Source organism: Cygnus olor, chromosome 4 (assembly GCF_009769625.2).
Source record: "Cygnus olor isolate bCygOlo1 chromosome 4, bCygOlo1.pri.v2, whole genome shotgun sequence".
Taxonomy (NCBI): Eukaryota; Metazoa; Chordata; class Aves; order Anseriformes; family Anatidae; genus Cygnus; species Cygnus olor.
The window spans coordinates 53,049,188-53,064,419 of record NC_049172.1 but is presented as its reverse complement, the minus strand read 5'-3'; the positions used below and the strand labels follow the sequence as shown (position 1 = coordinate 53,064,419).

At 45.4% G+C, this 15,232-nt stretch overlaps 1 protein-coding gene across 23 annotated transcripts in view; it reads right to left on the bottom strand.

Annotated features, from left to right (window-relative positions):
* The window catches only part of APBB2 (amyloid beta precursor protein binding family B member 2), a 172,263-nt gene that overhangs the window by 118,490 nt on the left and 38,541 nt on the right, over positions 1 to 15,232 (bottom strand). The window lies entirely within an intron of this gene.

The window sequence follows — 15,232 nt, the reverse complement described above, 5'->3', positions numbered from 1 at the left end:
ACACTTTAAATTCTCTCTCCCTCTGCACCACATTACAGGCCTGTGGTTTTCCCCATGCATAAACACTGAATATCTGTGAGAAAGCACCTTTAGATGAAGAGGAGCCCTAAATTAGGAAAAAAGCAGCAAGAACTCCTCACCACACAGCACATTCATAACCTATATCAGAAAATAAAGTGAAAAATCTTCTCTGTTATGCCTGTGTTCAGCAGACACCAAGCATATCATTTATTTTTGCAAAGTCTGTACACTACAACAGTCAGACCTCAACCTTCCTGCCCTCTGGTAAACAATTACGTTAATGCTGTGGATTTTGGTTTTGAAAAATATATTGGAACTGTTGCCACATAGCGATAGAAGCGAGGTTATCTCCCCATCAGGAGATACTCCATCAGTGGCAGCAGATCTGTCAAACCATGCTCTAGGATTCAAGGTATTATTCAACTTCATATTTCTCTCCCCATCTGGAGAAAATAAATATGCAAGACTGCAGATACAAATCTCATCTGCTGTAAAGCTTCAAAAATTTTTTTTATTAAAGCAAAAGCCAGTCTAAACCAAGCCAAACTATATTCCATTTTAAAGAGAGCTGTTCTTTCCTGTCCTTCTTCTAAAAGGAATTCAAGAACTATAAATCCCAGTAAGTACCAAGACAAAACAGATCACTTAAGAGAGATAAAAATGTTCTCTTTCAATTTGTACTTCTCATTTGGAAACTTAAAAAATGAATCTTTTATAAACAAATGAAAAATAATTTTAAAATCTAAAGCTTTTTGAAGAAATTGAGAAAATACACTCATTTTTATTTCAAAAATGAAACTGATTAAAAAAAGCCACCTCTTCCAGTGGGCAGGAAGGAAGCAGCACAATGCTTCGTGCTCGTTAGCCTAATATTCTAACCCAATTCAATGGGCACAGTCGTGTGGACTTTTGTACCAGATGATCAGATTTCACTGAGAGAGAAAGAGAGAGAACACGCTATGTGAACACCCTCGTGCCAGCAGTGCCAAGAAAGTAGTCATTCCCTTCTGTCTGAGATTCACGGGTTCCATATAAACAAAACTTCCTGGGGTAAGCCTTAAGACCCCAACCTGCTGCACAGACTGGGCACACAGGCTAGGTTTTTTTTCCCCCCTAATAATTCTAAGGGGTTGCTTCCTGAGATAAACAGATGCTGGCATGGCCGTTGTTATAATTAACCCTCTTCATCCTATATATGAAAACTAATTTGCTTTAGACCAAGCCTAGTGTAACTGCAACAGAAGCAGCGGCTAATTCAATAAAAAACAGACAACTCAAAAGGCATTTTATGTCTGGAACGAGACGAATTTTCTTCTTGCCTTCCCTCCGCAAGACACAGAAGGAAGACGATGGTTAAATCACAGCTTCCCCAGGAAAGGGGATCCGTGCTGGTGCCTTTAAAAAGTACTCGGAAAATTCTTCCTAGCAGGAATAACTGTTGGTAGGAAAGTGCGAAACAGTTTCAGCAAGAGCCATCTGACTTCAAATCCAAAGAGACGCTACCGCTGACACCAGCTCCCGACACGGTGCTGCCGCACACCCAGCATTTTTTATTTCCCAGCGGAGGACGTTCGCCCGGCCCAGCAGCCCTTCCCAGTTCCCCACGTCCTGCACAACACGTCCACCTCCCCACCCACATTCTCGCCACGCTGCCCGCCTTGAAAACTGGCAGATTTGAGAACAATCACTGGGGGATGAAGACAGGACTGTTGTGTTTTGGTTTTTCCCCCCCCTTCCTGCTTACATAACTTAATAGGTCAAAGAAAACCTCAGACAGCCAACAGCGCAGCAAGCTGTCTCCCAAACCTATACGAACGAGAGTAATTAATTTAGGACTTGATTAAAAGCAGTAAATTGGAAGGCAGATAACACGCAAGCACAGATAGCATCCTTCAAAAATGAATCGGCAAATGTTTAACGCCCACAAAGGACAAAGGAGGAACATACCGTTTCAATTAGAGAAATAAACAACTGGCTGCTTGAGGCAACACTAGGTGCAAGCGCAAAAAAATTAAATAGTCTCCCTCTCCCTCCTTTGCAAAGACAGGGCGACAGCTGCGTACACTTCAAACAGAATTAGATAGCCCTGGTTTTCCACGGGACACAGACCTGCAGTTCACTCCTCAGCTAGCCTCACAGGTGCCACCACGCAGCAAAGCCTTGTGCACATGACAGCACTTGAGTTAGAAGTAATAAAAACAAGCAGAAAACACCAGCTGGCCAGGAAGAGATCAGGGAGCTCTTGCCCCTGTTGAGATGCTAGCACAAACCTCACTTTCTGTTTTGAGAGAGCTACAAAAGTAACATCTAGCTGACGAAGACTCCCCGTGATCTTCAGCGCCTGACCCTCAGACCAAAGCCACTTTCTTGAGGTTAAGCAGGTCTTTGTGAGCAAGGAACCACCGCAGCCCTCCTCCCCTGCCCCACCGCAGACGGCATGCGCCCGGCAGCTCCTCGCCAGGAGCTAAGGAGGTCAGCGGCTCTGACTGCTCTCCTTCCCAACCACCTTGCTTTACAGAGGGCACTTCAAGTTAAATATAGAAGAGGCAGGTTTCCTATCGCCAAGCTGGAATAATACAGTCTGAAATAGGTATTATGCTTCAGCAATTCTTATTTCCCCCCCTCCACGAAGGCCACGTTGCATATACGGCATGTTCAACAGCAATACAACTGCACTTTTGTTCTCACTTTAAAACTGGGGAAAAAAATCTACACAAGTGCAATTTGCGGATGTGCAGGCGAGTCTACTTCTGTCAACTCCGATTTAGATCGGCTTCATGTAAAAACTGACACCAAAACAAAAAGAGATTCACCAGTTCCCCACGTAGGCTCCTCGGACAGGGCTCAGTGCTGGCACATCTCCTCACGTGAGCAACAAGGGGTCTTCCTCACCTCAGAAGCTTCTTTTGTAGGAAAATAATAGCATTAGGGAATACGAGTTTTAGGGAGTACATCACTCTGGAGCACTCCCTGCTGCATCTCTGACAGTAATGGCCATACGCACCTAATAGCCCGCGAACCTGCCGGAGTTGGGCTGAAACTTCGAAGGGTGTAAAGTCAGCAACGTGCAAGTTGGCAGGGATGCAGCTGCTCTGGGAAAAAATAACTACAGATTCCTGAATTTCTGTGCTTTCAGAACTGAAGTACATATGAATTTATGCATGGAGACTGAGGATATATATTACATATGTACAGTACTCGTAGCGATGAACGAACCGTATCACTACGAACCCTGTAACAGGTATCGTGCTCCAGCCTTCCCCCTGCACGCACAGACACAGGCTTGCTGCATCTGGGCTGTCACACTGGGAACTCTGCCTTAGATGTCTTTTAAACAGGGAGAGAAGGATCTCTCTCACTCCTCTCAAAATTTCCACCTCTTTCCCCCAGTTTAAAAATACTGGAATAGAAAGAGTCCAGCACAACATCAATATTTAATAAGTACAACGTGGTCACCTATTTTAGGGATGGATTATTCTCTTTCCTTCCAGAAAGCCAATGATCAGTTCCTAACTGTAGCCTATCAGCCTGCTGGTAAGTCTCCTGCAACCACCCCGAAAACACAGGCTGCTGGAGGTTTTCAAAAAGAAAAGGAAAAGAGGAGGATGAACTGAGTTTTGTTCTGCTGTTTCTAGGACCCTTAGCGTGTAAATAGTTAAAAAAACAAGCAAACACAGATTACGATTTTCTTAAAGCAAGAGAAGTGCCAGTTGCATTAACAAGTTGCGCTTCAGTCTGACACGAGTGAAGGATGCTCATGACATGCCTGAAGGGTAAAAGAGTCATTAAGAAGGGGGTAGGGGAGAAAGCTGCTGTCACTGCCTCAAGAATTTCCTGACGGTTTTAGTATCTACCTTCCTTTGTCTGCAAAGAAATCTTACCTTCTTTGACAGTAGATTTTGCCAAATCCATAGAAGGGAGCATCTTATACATTAATTCACCGAGTGCCCTAGAGGGCTGAAAGTCAGAGAGCATCCTTTAGACGGCATTTCACCTTCCCAAGTTTTTGAGGGTCAGGAAGATGTAGTGGGAGGGAAGGTTTTCACTTATCCCGTCATGTCTCAGTACATTCAGAAGCATTTCTTTCACAATTAATGGCTAAAAGTGAAACACGTGTGGCGCTGTATCAATTATGAGCTCTGACAAGTACAACAAAAATGAAGAGATGCAGTTATCCATTATTTGCAGGAGGGGCCCCACCCTTCCCCTTCCTGGTTAAAAAAAAACATTCTGGGCAATGACCTTCTCTAATCCAACCTGTAGGAATTATTAGGCTTTTTGAAATATAATCCCTACATTACGTGCCAGGAGCTACTATCCAGCTCTCACCCACCCAGATGAGCAGCCCGTCGCCAAGCTCCCTCCCTCTTTCTGGCTCGGCGGGTGCCTGCAGCAGGCTGTACCGCTGGGAGGGCTCCAGCAGCCCCCCGTGCCGTGCCACAGGGCCAGGACACGCTCCTGGAAAGGGCAGAGGGGGAGGTCAGGTCCTGCTGGGCCAGGACTGAACGTGGGGATGGGTCTCCTGCCTCCCCACAAGGCATGTCAACCATGGAAGAGACAGGGAGAAGAGAAAGGCTTGGTATTCGTGACCGATACCCAGGTCCGTCCCCTCCATTTTAGTGATTCTTTCTATGAAAAATGTCCAAAGTGGAAGTTGGAAGGTGGTTTTGTCTTTTCCTTTACAGCTTTGCACAAAGGGACAAGGGGAAAAAAGGGCAGAGCTAACCAACTTGCCTTTCACGCTGCCCTGGACCGAATCTGTATCCTCATTTTGGCAACTGCCAGATGTTTTGCATCCTGCCCAGGGCAAAGGACAAGTCTGCTGCTCAAACAGCTGCTTCTCAGCTCGCTCCAGCTACAGCGTCAGCACGAGCTGCTCGTTATATTTCTTCCCATGTTTACTTTAAGCTTCTTACCCAGAACTTCCTAGTGCCTACCTTGTGCTCTTCCCTCACGCCTCTGAAATAAAACCACCGGTTGTTTTCTGGCCGGCACTGCAGCTCTGTCCGCGTGAAGGCGATGTTGCCCGAGGGGCTGCCGCATGCTGACTCCCTGCCCTAGAGCAGGGACTTTACCCTCCAGGCAAAACCCGGGGAACCCTGCACACAAAGGAGGTGCAATCGAGCCATGCGGACCCATTGGTGGGGGAAGATGAGGAGAGCCCAGAAATGTCCCATACACAATTCCTATGCCCTGAGAGGGGGTTTTGCAGAGCACTCAGCATCCCCCGCAGGCAGCATGAACCCTTCTCCCCCAACTTTCCGTCCCCAAGCCCGTCCCTTTCCTCCAGCTTTCAGCATTTCTACAACCACGACTGCTGTTCAACTTGCGGCAGAAACCAGACAAGTAGAGTAGACAACTAGCTGCGATTACGAAACTGTCTGAGGAGACATCTGGGCTGAGGCTGGCGGCTCTGGGTTGTTGTGCCAAGAAGCACAGCACGGTCCCCAAAGGGGTACGTAGGTATTGCTCCACTGCGACTGGCAGGGCACAGCCCCAGCACCACTGCAGCTTGTCTTCCCCCCAGCGGATGGCAATCAAGTCGTATTTTCTGTTCGCTTACCCCTCCTGACCCAAGCTTTACCGTTCACAGAAGCCACACGTTTGATTTGCTGCTAACACTTAAGCAGCAACACAAGTGTGCTTTGAAAATGCTTAAGTTGGAGGAGCTGAAGAGGAGGGGAAAAAAATAAACGCAGAAAGGAAGAAACCTTAAACAATATTTGAAAGCAAAGGAGCCTGGAATTCCTCTCAGAGATCTTACTCTTAACACTCCACCAACGGGGTGCACCTTACCTAGCTGAGCATTTTTCCAACTACACGTTAAGCAGCAAAACTTACTTTCACGCAAGCATCAAATGTTAAGGAAGGAATTGGAAGCCTGAGAATCCACGCCGATACGTGTGACAGAGGGTAAACCACGAGGGTTAGAGGCAGCTAAAGATGTTCGTCCAGAAGCTGCTGGAGAGAAAAACATTGCCAAACGCTTCAACTTCTCAGCAGACATACCATACTGGAGACCAGGTCTTATCTGTCACTTGGAGAAAGACCTGAGGGCGATGAGTATTCAGGTCACACACACCTTTTCTGCAGCAACCCGCAGCACTACTATTCATGTGATAAACACCCACGGCACAGCAGGAGCCAGTGGCGATGAATAATGCAGGAGATCCAGTCGCTCAGCCACGTATCATACCCATGGGATATGGAGGCAGCATTTTAGCCTAAGCCATCCTTCCCCCCCAGGGCACAACATGCTTTTTCATTATTTTCTCTCCCCTGCCTGTTCCGCACATACATTCGCAGGTCAAACCCAGCCAAACAGGACGGGCTGTTGCAGAACTGGAGACACCAGCAGGAACGCACTGTACCCTCTCACAAGGTGATGTTAAAATACTACATCACCTGCTCAACGCAGGAGCTCCACAAGCCAGAAACACAGTTTTCCCAACCAGGTACTCCTCTGTCCACATTCCCCAAGAGAAGTGCTTTCCCACCACTAAGACAGTAACTCCACACGGCATTAGCCAAACCAGGAGAAATTGAAATGGAGCCACACGCGGTCTGGACTTGCAGCCCCACCTGAATGAAGGCAGCTCCCTAAAAGCGCGCTGCAAAACTGCACTGAAATCTGAATCGGAGCCAACTCCAGGTCTACAAACGCGTTATCCCTCCGCTCTAAGCACCAGCTCTCCCAGCTACCGACTTCAGGTGTTCATCCCTATTCTGAGCTCTGTTACCCCTGTTTAATTCTCCCCAACCCCTCTTCTTGATACTCTCTCGTACTTTCCCGTGTACGCAGCGCACAGCAGGATGCTTCGCCTTACAGCAGCCTTGATGCCTGCCGTGTCAGGCAATTCAGAGCTCAGGGTGCCACAGGACGAGGCACTTAGCAATGCCAGCCTGGCTCCTCTGCCACTTTCTGCCTTTCCACGTCCTGCTTGGCCAGGCCCTCTGCCAGTACTGCTAGCCTTCACTCAGTTTTCACATCAGCCTGGGCATCCACTCACTCTACACATTTATTATGCCATTAGAAGAGCGTCTTTGTCCCACATCTGCATTATTTCATACTGTTTCTTTTACGTTTATTTTCAAATATTCAAGAAATCTATATAGGCATATTTGCCCAAGAGGAGATTTGAGGAAGTTCAGGCAGACTCTCGGACTGCACACTTCGAATGAGAGCACTGAAAAAACGCAAAATAAAAGGCTCAAGTCCCTCTCCCGTTTTAGTCATAATCAATTTTAATGACGCTGTTACAAGCCCTCCTGAATTTGGCTTCAAAGCCAGCCAAGAGCCAGCCAAGAACCCTTAACTGCAACTTATGCAGTGTGTGCTACCAGAAACCATACCGAGTCTGCACGCTAGGACAGCGCATCCAAAACTTCTCAGGGAGGAGCTGCTTTGCTGCAAGGGGGATCTTCTCTTCTACCTTACAAGCCCTGGCCATTTCAGTTCAGGAGGCACGGGGGGAAAGACATCGCATTTTTTCTATACCTTAAAAGATCTTCTGCAAGGCTATGAAGGATTTGGGATGTATCACTTATATATGTGCTCAGCGGAATTAAGGCAGAACCGCTGTTAGAATTAACTATCACACCTGTTCCATCGCCATTACCTCAAATAAAACAACCGATTTTAAGTCAAAAAAATAAAACAAAAAGCCAACAAAACAGGGTCAGCGAGTACTGGGAATATTTCTTGCTCAGAATAGCTTGTGGTTAATAGAAAAGTCCTTATTTAGCTTATTGCTTGATTTATCATTTTTGCTAGCGGGCTGACTCACCATCCAGGGTTGATCACTTCAGGAAGTAAAGAGGATAAAAAAATACAGCAGCTGTGATTTCACAATTCTCACCAAGATAAATATATTTAGATCACTTTTTTTTTTTTGGTTATGACCGCAGGTCTAGTGCTCTGAAGTATTTGCTCAATTCCTTATCTCTGATAGGGAGATCTATCAGTGGAACAACAGCCTGATGAAAAGAAAGGTCAATCTTTTGATCACCTTCCAAAAATACAAACTTCATCTTATTGCATCACATAATCTGCTCTGATGCTAAAACCACTTCACTAGTGTATGCTGTTAGGTTTTGTTTGTTGATTTTAAATATACCAACTGGAGGCCACTGGTAGAAAAGATCCTGCAGTTTCTCCTGCGGAAACACTGACGGACTCTTGTAGCACCACCAGGAAGATACATGCTTTCCACAGAAGAGAAATTAGGAAGACAAAAGGTACAAAAGCATCAGCTACAAAAAAAAGTCATGAGAACCACTGCCTAAAGAGTAAACTGCAAGAGGACAAGAAATTTGGTACTTACTTGACAGAGAGATTATTTGTGCATCTATGCTTGCTCCCTGTTTAGGCAACGACTTGCCATTGAGCTTAGGATTACTTCTGACTTGAGAAGAGTGTTCACTAGGCCTTTGCCATAAATTATACAAAGTTTTCCTTAATCCTACAGGCTTCAGAGGTTTATTCCCTTAAATTTAGCCAAGTTCCATCATGTAACACACAAGCACAGTTCTTAATTCATTTGAAAGACAAAGAATAACATTTGAAGAACTTCATGCTGTAGGCCTGCACTCAGTGCTTCTGCTTTGTTACCGAAAATTAACATTTCCCAGTGATGACTTCTGCTGGTGTACAACTACACAGACGAGAAATACAAGTCAGGATACGCCAACTCATCATCAGATTAAAAAACTAATTTTTTTTTCTTTTTATTTATTCAAAAGAGTAGGAATTAAGTTGCTTGCTTTGGAAGCTCTTTCAAAAGACCAACACTACAAATGCGTTTAACAAATTAACGACGGTAGGCCTGCAGGTTAATTAGATATATACTATGCCCAAAGCGTGCTCAGTTCGGTTCTTTTCAGGTTCTTCATTCTTAAGGTCTCAAGACCTGGATTTCATTAGCATATGGTGTGTGGTGGGATATTTTTAACTAAAAATCACACAGACCCAAGGCGGCTACGTCTTCATTATAGCAAAAGTCTCTAAATGAACTTCCTCTTGAAGGGGAAGGAAGTTTTCCTACAGGACATTACACACACACGCTGCCAAATGGTTATATTTACACTTCGTTCCAAAAAGTGGAACTCCAGAATTAATACGCTGCTGCAATATTGTTGAGCCTACAGTAAAATGCCCTGCACACTGCTACAACCACTTCCATTAAAACAGAGGAAATACCACGTCAGGACAGACCTGACAGCAGCTATTAGCACATGCTCCAAAAGGAAGCAACAATAAAAAGAATATTAAAATTCACCCAGATAACGTTCCCTGACCCTAGCTCACTTATATCCCTTCTCGTAGCCAGAAACGACTAAAATCTCCTGCCACCCCCGTGTTTTCAATAAGGCCTCAATTCCAAAGAAGCACAGTGATTCCCCCTCACCTCAGGATTTCCATTCATGCAAAGCCATCCAAGACCATAAGAAACCAAAGAGCATCATTCATCACAGCAAGAAGGATCTCACCTACCAATGCAGTGCTCCACATTAAATTCAACATGGAATAAGACTGATTTTTTTTTTCCCAAATAAAGGATTTTCCTGGATGCACGCTGCCGTGCTTTGTCCTAGCACCCACCAACTGACAGCACACCCATTTGTGCCGCATCAGGAATGCGAGCTATGTTCAGCATCTTGCTTGGAGGTGCTGCAGGAATTTAGGGTCAGCAGCAGCCAGGGGCTGTAAAATTTACTCAAAACGGTTAAGTTAATCAATATAGCAAAAATGCGACCTCTACACCAGAGGCAGAGGGGCCAGACTCATTAACCGAGTACCAATAACAACCAGAAGCATGAGAACAATGCTGGTTTTGACAGGGAAGTTCTGGAGCTTTCTGCGTATTGATCTTCAGGCTGAACTGTGACAAAGATGCCAGGTATTACGAAATTAAAAATTAAAAAGAAGGTGCTCTACAACAAGAAAAAAAAAAAGCATGTAATACACAAAGCTAATTGAGCTGAAGTACTAATGCAGAAGTCTGAGGAAGCCTGCAGTAAAACAACTGGAATTTAACCACTGATTTCACAGAACCGAGACAGATTTCGCAGAATCTACACGAGGTCTTGCCAAAACTGAAAAATATGATTTGAAATCCTGTTGGAGCTTAAAACAATTTTTCCCTCAGCCATGGCACCTCCAGGAGGTACTCTGGTGGATTCTGAGACAAGTGCAGGATTGCACCTTTAGGAAGAAGGCCCCTGGCCACAGCAGCACCGAGACTTAACAGAGGTGGCTGTAAGTCAGAACATCACAACTCTATACCAGACACTTAAAAAAAACCCTAAAGCTGCCAGAAAATACTATGAGAAGTGAGCAGCCACAGCCTCAGCTGAAGCCCTCAGCAGCCAGGAGGAAGAGCTCCCATTGTTCGCAGTTTACCCAAATAGGAAGCTGGCTGTGCTCAGCGCTCCTGCTCAGAGCCGGTGGCTCCAAGGCTTCCTTCTGAAAGTAAGGGTGTGTGTGTGCAGGTCTACAAACATACATATAGATGTGTGTATGGACCTGCACACACATTTTAGATGCCTAGAAAGCCAACCAACTTTGAATCTTCATTTAAAAATCAACTTACTCCTACAGTCAGTAATGACAGGGAAAGTTAGTATCGCGTTTAAGTTTATACTGAGCTTACTACGTGCATAAATAAGAGCTGGAAATATTCTGGAATAATTCTGCCTACTTCGTGTAGGCAGAATTTAAATGGAATAAAGAGTGCCGGACCCAGCAGCATGAACTCTGAGTACGACTGCGCAGTGCTCACCTCAGCGTAAGGAATCGTTCCACATACCTTCAGCTGCGAAAAGCGAATGCTGCTGTTCCACAGTCAGCAGAGTCAAATGCTTCACGTAATGGTCGGGTTTCACATCCACGCTGATTTAAGCCACCTGTCCCTCCCAGCAGCAGCTGGCCTTTGGATCAGCTCAGCTGTCTCACCACAGTGACACAGTCAGAAGGATGCTCGCTGCGGCTGCTTCAAGTCCAAGCACCACCACCCCCAGCCTGCCCATCCCCGTGCTCTTCCCCTCTTGCTGGCAATCCCTCTCCCTGCTCCAGGGAGGAGATTTCAAAGTGATGCCTCGTCCAGAGCTGGGTTGTGGTGATGCTTCTTGGTGGGGACAGAGCGGCCAGTGCAGGAATCCAATAGTTTCTCAAGGGTCAATCTCCTGACTCGTGCTCGCTCCAGGGCTCCCACGATGAGTCGGATCCGTGCTGGGCAAGACCAAAAGCTCTCCTCTTCTTTGAGGGGTTAGTTTTCAGCTGGGTCCTCAAAGCAGTCAGCTTGCGCAGGAGGCCACGAGGGTGCCAGGGACAAGGAGAAGGCGTGCTGTAGCAGCTTGAAGAAAAGGGACAGCCTTTACCAGCCGCTGTCAGCAACAGCCGTAACACTGATTTTGGAGCAGTCTAAAGCGATGTGAAACCGTGCCCATAATCTTTCACCGCGCCTTTAAACCTTACTGAAAGATGTCAGATCCAACGCCTGCGACAGGCCAAGAGCACCATCAGCACAATGACTCAGATGACACACGTAACCTCACCACCGCACCTGACTCACATCCTGGCCAACCGCGCTTCCTTTATTCATTAGTGCTTTAAACCACGGGGGAGTTCTCACTGGAGCCTTCCCTGAAGCTCACAGGAATCCACAGAGGGGCTCGAATAAATATCAGTGTTCAGAGAAAGGCAATGAGGAGCCTGACCTAACTTCAGCACAGAAGAACGGGTCCTTGCCCTCGGAAGGTCCAGAAGGAGGACGCAGCAGCTGACACAGCCCTGCTCGCATGGGAACAGCACAGAAGGGTGACCCCAACATCTGCCTAAGCAAAAGAGCAAAAGCCCTCTAAAAGAAACTAAAGTTTCTGGCACACACAGCCCACAGTAACAAGCTGCAAAGAAGCATTTGTTAAAGAGAGACCGTATGTCAGAAACATCAGCTGGGCAATGCCCAGAAGTCCTGCGGCCTTCAGCAGGTGCAGGGGGTGGAGTGCAGCAGGCAGCAATGGGGTTTCGCTTAAAGAAGCATCACAGGAGTCCCTGTACACTGGATACCTGGTCAGAAAAATACTTACCTGGCAAAGAGGTGCCAGCGCTACTGAAGTTGAATAGCTGATGCAAGAGTCACAATAGTATTAGAATGCACCAACACTGCATTCCAAAGACAGCCAAAGATTAAAAAACATAACAGAGACCAGGGATTTGTTCTGCATCCCTTCCCAAGGGAATTAAAAAGCACTATGGGCAGAGGGATTTTCCATCACACTGATTTAAGCGTGGTCTCAAATCAGTGCAGAGTGCTTTGGTACAAGCCAGAGGATGACCCTCTTCGCAGCAGCAGTCAGCAGACAAAATCTGTTCCGAGTGAAATCAGTGGGTTCTGCCCGTCTCTGCCATCACAAACACCAGTGGGTTTTAACATTTCTTTTCACTCACGCGTACACAAGCTATCAAATGTTTAGAGAAGTCAATGCACTAAACAGGTAACAAAAACCCCACAACGCACCTTACATATAATATGCTGAGAGAGATGTGTGCTTAAAAACCTGGTTTGAGAGAGCACCTTAACGCTCTCAGGACGTTCCTGCCAGGAGCCATCTGCCCCCTGCCCCCTGGGGTGCTACTGACCATCCTTCCAATTAACCCTGCTTGTCTGTACTTCTAACTTCAAAACAGTCTACTAAAAGAAATCAAGTATCAAATCTATTTCCAGCTAAAAAATAATCCATAACTACTTCAGGTCAAGCATTCTGCTCTACGTTTAAAGCTTAAGCCTCAGCCTTAGCTGAGGACATGGTAGTTCACCTCACATCTAATGAGGGTTGGCCACAGCAGCTTGCCACAGACTGAAGAAGCACTTGCAGAGTAGACGGACCAAAAAGCAGAAGCAGCAGCAGCTTCTTTTCCCACTTCTGTACAAGATACATGAAGAGAACAGTTAAAAAAAAAAAAAAAAACACCACCACACAAGCACTTGCCTTCTTTTTCACAAGCAGGTTTGTAATGCCCCAAAAACGTAACTGGGCTAATTCTGTGAACCCTGACAACTAGGAAAGGAAGTGACTGTGCTTTCTTTGCATAAGCCAAGCAAAGATTTCTATTTTGATGGCTTAAATAAAACAGGCCCCAGGAGAGGAAATAAATGTGAAGTGAGTCATCTGGCACGTTACCTCTGTTGCAGGTGAGGCAGAGAGCAGCACTCCCATCTCTGCACGCAGTAGCGGATGAAGTGCCCAGACAAAAGCACGCCTTGCCAGGGTAGCAAGAGAAGATATCGGTGAAAAACGACCCAAAACATCTTCCTTCTTCAGTAATTTTGGGACAGATTATTGCTGACTTTAGAATAGTCTAAAAGACTTCTGAAGGGATACCTTTTAAAGAAAGCGACGCTCCTGGTTTTCTTCAAGTTGGTCTCTTTCTGCAGTTTCTCCAAGGTTCACTCCCGGCCAGCTCCTTTGCCAGAAGTGACGCCAGGCACTCTCACTGGCCAAGGCTACAAGTTTTCTAGTGTTTTTGAGCCCCAGTGCCATTCAACAAGTTATAAGCCAAACTGTTCTTATACTGTAGGTAGCCTAGCCACCAGCAACCCAAGTATTAATCTCTTTCTTAGGGTCAAAAACAGAGGGGAAAAAACCACACGAAACCGTAGGTCATTCAACAGGAAAACAAGAAGCAGAATTCACAGAGAACTAAAGCTCATGCCATCTAATTAGTGTTATTTTCCGTCACAGCTCCAATTACTATAGATACTCTGCATTGCTGACATGGGGGCTCGCTGTCACAGTTACAGACTAGACTCTATGTTGTGCTGCACCTTCCAAGAACCAAGGATACAAAGTAAAATACAAGACTTAAATCTCAGTACAAAACCTGTTTCAAAACTCGTTCTTGGAGAGCTTAACCTACATTGAAACAGGAGGCGTCTGCTCAGAAACACAGTGCATCAACATGCTTTTTCCAAACATATGATATGTTTCCTCTCCAGCTATGAGGTCTGGTTTAAAATGTCAACTAGAAATTTTGTCATCTATGATTTTCCATTAAGAAGGTACAACTGTTACTTTGAAATTAACAAATTGCACAAAACACAACTGATGGTATAATTTATCCCAACTTAGAAAAAGCCCATCTCTTCCTGATGAAACATGAGGCGCCATACAAATTTAAAATACTCTATTGCCTTTGCGTATTTACAACAAATGCGGATCCTTTACAAATAACTGTTGAAGACGGTTTTCCTTCTGTATCTGTCTATTTGTACAAACTTCATTTTCTAAACTTCACCGAATAAATTAACAAATTGAAACTAAATCTAAAAGAAATCGCACACACCCTTTTACTGCAGACCCTACTGGCGATACAGACGTCAGTGTAGGCACCCATTACCTAGATGCACCAGGGCCCAATTCAGAGTAAGATTTATGGTCAAGTTTTATGCAAAAAGAAAAGTGTGATGGTGACTACTGCCGGTAACGAAACATGGGAACAGTGGTTGGGGAAAAAAAGAGAGAGATACTATAGAGGTTTTAAAACAATTGAATTTATTCCACCTGAGAGCACAGAAAGATCAAACTCTTCTTCTGCACTTAAATTTTGTTTCTAAAGACTCCGTCTTTTCTTCAGAGACGCAGTTTAGCAGGGATAATACGTTTCCTTTAATCTCCCCAAATATAAAGGGAGTAGATGGCAATTCCAGCGAGCCTCAGCCTTCCTTAAGCTGAATCGCTCTCAAGTACAGTGGGAGGTAAATATCTACAACCGTGCAGCTGTGCAAGCTGTATTCCTCCTAGTTCGCTACAACTGCCTGGGTACTTAGAGGTACCTGTACTTCTTTTTGGATCCAGCTGAACCGGTATCCCTTAAAGAGATTTCTTTAAATACTAGGTCAGTGAAAAATGATAACTGAGGCCAAACACAAAGCGAGAGCTCAGAACTGGAAGATCAAGGATTTTCTTTTACTATTAACAGCGAGAGTAGCCTTGTACAAATTGCTCACACTTGCCGTAAAACGGGCAAGAAAGCTACTAAAACACACAACCACCACAAATACCACCCGCGGCTTCTTGACAGATGTGATAAAACAATCTGGAAGAGATAACACCTAACATCCTTTAAATAACTCTTTTTGACACTGCTTAGAGACCCTCCATTTAGGTTTATCCTGTGCATAAAAAACGGAATTAGAGTTCTCCTCTCCAC